This window comes from Panthera tigris, chromosome A1, assembly GCF_018350195.1.
Source record: "Panthera tigris isolate Pti1 chromosome A1, P.tigris_Pti1_mat1.1, whole genome shotgun sequence".
Classification (NCBI taxonomy): domain Eukaryota; kingdom Metazoa; phylum Chordata; class Mammalia; order Carnivora; family Felidae; genus Panthera; species Panthera tigris.
In genome coordinates this window covers 233,459,090-233,463,862 of record NC_056660.1, presented here as the reverse complement: position 1 = coordinate 233,463,862, position 4,773 = coordinate 233,459,090, and positions in this window count along the sequence as shown.

Sequence of the window (4,773 nt, the reverse complement as noted above, 5' to 3'; positions counted from 1 at the left end):
TCCCTGTGAAAGAGTTAAAGACTCACTCTTTAAAGGTTAAGAAGTCTCGTCTTTGGGGCCCTGGGGAAGCAGGGGCATCTGGTCTCCCGGAGCAAAGCCTTCCCATGGGGGAGAAGTGACGTGTGTGCACTTTAAGGGGAGAGGCAGGCTGAGGGGCGGGGGAAGGAGCTATTTGTAAGGGAATTTGAAAGCTTTTCCTGCTACTCTACCTTCTCCACACCAAATAAAATGGTTCCTTGCAAGGACTGCTGTTTACCGGGGACAGTTTGGACACCTGTTGCTACAAACAGTGGCTCAGAACCATGCAGACTCGTTCTCTTCAATTCTGGAGGGCAGCCCTCGGACACAAACCTGAGGGGGCCAAAACCTAGGCGTTAAGGGGCTGCATTCCTCCCGGACACTCCAGGGCAGAACTTGAAGTCTTGCTTTTTCCAGCTCCCAGAGGCTGTCCACATTTTTGAGCTCACAGCTTGTCCCTCGGCCTCAGATCCAGCAGCTACGTCACACTGACCTCTGCTTCTGTCCTCACATCTCCTTCTACGCCTCTGAGCCCCCTGCCTCCTGCTCTCACGTTTTAGAACCCGGTGATTGCACTGAGCCCACCTGGAGAATCCGAGCTACTCCTCCAACTGTGAGATCCACTGATGAGCAACCCTGTTCCCATCTGCTATCTTAATTCCCCCTTGCCACACAACCTAACATACAAGTTTGAGATACCTTTGCGGGGGAGCAGTATTCTGCTACCAGGGAAACACTATGGGCACACAGTAGGTAGGGGACCAAGGATGCTAACAACTGTGAGACTGTCCCCCACAAGGAAGGGTTTTCCTCCCAGAATACCACCAGTACCCTCTTGAGAAACATAGCTAGAACCTTGTTCATCCAAGATGCATCGTGCTTGGCAGTGCAGAGAAGGAGGCGGTGGCTTAGCTGGGCATGTCAAGGTGCCCTCCATATTTGTAATTACAGAAAGAATGAATTACATTTGTAATTACAGAAAGAATGAGAGTAGAAGAGGAAGAGACACCGAGAGAAAGAGAAACGAGATGGACATCTATACGGGTAGTCTGTCATCGTCTCACGGAGAGGCTGCAAAACTGGACTTAACGATTCCCAGACTTGTCCGCAGAAGACAACGTCCCACCCATGAAAAGAGGTCACACAAGAGATCAACTTGAAATGGAGTTCAGCAGGGAGAAGGGTGGCGTGCCTGTGGCATCCACCCTGCAGGGCAGCCCTGAGCGGGGATAGAGCGTTAGAGCTGTGGACAGCTTCCCACGCCATCCGCATCGGCTGGAGCGGCCAAGCCTTCCAGAACAAGACAGAGCAGGGGCTTCTGGGCTCAGGAGCGGGTTCTGGGACTCCTGCCTAGAAGCTCCTTCTGCAGCCCAGCTGTAGATTCCGTGCACCACACTCCCTGCGTTCAGTCACTTTCCGTGCTCACCGGCTGGAGGAAATTCACGGTGGAGCCCCCACGGGGAGGTCTCCAGCAGAGGACCCTTGCACCTGTATCCACGGGCATCTGTAAGACACAAAGAATGCCCAATTCGGGGATGTGAGAGTACAGTACATGACAATAATCAGCCCCTCATTACTCCTAGGAGATCACTGACAGAGTTTACCCGGGAAAAAGAACAGCCGACAACCAGGAAAAAATAAGACTTGCAACCAAATTATTTGTACTTTTCAGCTTTTGCGTTGGCAATAAGCAGCCTCGACATGTCAATGGCTTGGCCAGAAACAGTTATTTCCTGCTGATGAGACACGAGGCAGGGACGGGGCAGCCATGACTTGGCTTCACTTGGCTCTTTTGGGCTCTGCTTGGCACAACTCCGGTCTTCTTCCAGAACCCGGGCTAAAAAGGTAGTGCATTCTGGGACGTGCTCTTCCTACGGGAGGAAGGCGGGAGCCCTAGAGCCTGGGCACACCACAGGATCACATGCGAAGCCTCTGCTCAGCCGTAGCAAATGTCTGGTCACTCACACCCCAGTGACCAGAGTATCTTACAGCCCAGCCAAGCCCGGTGAGGGGAGCGCACACGCCTCCCAGGAGGCTGCTCTGGGAGGAAAGGTGGTGGTGAGGGGGATGCGACATTCTTTATAGAGACGAGCTAAGGGTTAGGAACAATATTCCAACTAGTCCTCAGTCACTGTTGCAAGATTGGATACCATCCACCCCACGGCCCTACATGCCTGTTAATTCCCCCTAAGTTGGAAGGACCAGACCTTCCCATTGGTCCAGGAGAGCCCTGTTTACCCTGGTTGTACTTAAGTCTCACTCAATTGAGCACTGGTCCCAGATAGAAGTGCCTCAGGTTGGATAATACACAACAGAGTCTCTTCCTTGTGGCCACATCCTTTACCTCTTAGCTATAGATTCTTCTCATCAGCAGGTTGGGGGGGGGGTGGTCTTTTGTGAGGTAACATCCAGACTGTGGGAGGACATCCTTGCTGCAGTTCTGAGGCAGCAGACGGTTGGGGGGGGGGAGGGGGGGAGCCATGGGCCCTGGGGCCTCCTGCCATCTACTAGTTAGGACCCAAGGCAAGGAACCTAGCCTCTCTGACCCTCAGTTTTGTCCCCTGAAAACTGGAATTAGGCTACATGACAAAGATTTCTTGAGGATCACCTATGAGCTAGGAATGCAGCCCCACATTCCTCATACACAATTCCAAATCCTAACGTGCCTAAAAACCTAAGGGTGTGGTCATTTCATTTAGCAGCAGGATCTGAACTGTTGGAGGGTCAGTTATAATCTTTTTTAATATGAGTGAGCTTGTATGTTGTTTATAGATTTCTCTTAAAAAAGAGAATGGGGGCGCCTGGGTGGCTCAGTCAGTTGAGCATCCAACTTTGGCTCAGGTCATGATTTCATAGTTCATGGGATCGAGCCCCATATGGGGCTCTGTGCTGTCAGAGTCTGCTTGGGATTTTCACTCTGTCCTCTCTCTCTGACCGCCCCCAACTTGGTCTTTCTCTCTCTCAAAATAAATAAATAAACTTAAAAAAAATACAAATGAAGTTGACGCCCAAGTGCTATACCAGACCTAACATAATATCCTATGTTTACACCATTGTACCCATTGTATTAGGGCTCTCCAGAGAAATAGAATTGATAGGATGGATGGCTGGAGTGATAGATGATGATAGATAGACAGAGTTTATTTTAAGGAATTGGCTCATGTAATTGCAGAAGCTAGCAAGTCCAAAATCTGCAGGTAGACCAGTAGGCTGGAGACCAGAGAAGTGTTGGTGCTGTAGTTTAGGTCTAACAGCTGTTTGATGACAGAATTCCCTCTTCTTCTGAAAACAGTCTTTTTCTCTTAAGGATTTCAATGGATTGGATCAAGCCCATCCACATAATGGATGTATTCAAGGTCTGTTGTACTCAAGGTCTGTTGAACCTGTGGTACTCAAGGTCTACTGAATTAGATGTTCATTTCATCTAAAACTGTTCTCACAGAAGCACCTAGAATAGTGTTTGACAGAATATCGGGGCACCATTGGCGCAGCTGAGGTGACACATAAAATTAACCATCACAGCCATGTTCCTTTATAAAAGCAGAAAAATTGAATGTTGATGCAGGTCTGGGGCCACCTCAAGGTCAGTTGGTTCTGTCCAGCAGGAGCAGGTCCCGGCAGAGCACCGTGAGAGGGGAGAAGAACACATCCATATCCAAACCATTTAGGATGTCCCTGACTGTGCCCTGAGTTCATTCCCTGCTACCCCGAGACCCCAATATCACCACTCTTGTCAGCACCCCTGCAATTCGAGGAAGTGGGGTCTCCAGAAAGCGTTGAAAAATCCATGGGCAGGAATTCTGACCTGAGATATTTCACTTGGAGCATCGCTGTGGGAGCTTCGAGCATTTGGGCATCTGACATTGGACCAACATCAATCAGAGTTTAAGGAACCCACTCGAGGTGGGGCCTTGTGTCCACTTGCCTGTAAGTGAGGATGGCCAGGCCACGACTGCATGTGGGATTTGCCCAGACTCAAATGTTCACTAATTTTGTTTGCATTGTATGACTTTTTACTCCCATCACTTCAACGCATTCTTATTATCTGAAGTAAATGCCAGTCGCCAAGAGACAGCTCATCCTGCTGTCCTTCACTGCCTGGCTCTCACCAGCGGGAGTCAAGACGTACCCTGGGCACTGAGGCTGGCTCACAGCACCTCCTCCCCACATGGGACAGTGTCCCCTCCCCACATGGACAGGGCTGCCTCCCCACATTGGACAATATTCCTAATGCCTGGAAACATTCGGCAGTAGCTGCCCTGGTAGTTAAGAGTTGGCCATTCTCTCATTTCAATACTATACCTTCTCCAAATCTTGGATAAAGATCTAATAATTTGTTAGCCATGTAAAATTGCTTTTAAAAAATCATTAAAATAGTGTCATGGGTCTACTCGTGGTGTCTGCTCTGCTGAATTATGTATGTATATTCACGGCAAGAACATCATCACGCAGGAGCTGTGATTTCTTAGCCTTCACTCTTTACATGTTAATCTCTAGTCTGTTGATCTAAGTAGAATATATTTCACCAGCATTATCATTGCAGAAATTATCCAGCTTTGGTTCTGATTGAAAGTATAAATAACATTTCTTTGCATAATCATGACAGCAAATTGAACTAAGAAATGCCTGGCCACTAAATTCTCAAAGGACTTTTGTACTTAACTCATAAACCACTCTGATCGATAATCCATTCCAAGGTATATATTTTATTTTGGCTTCTGTAATCATTGCTGGCTTTTAAAAGTCCATATTTTG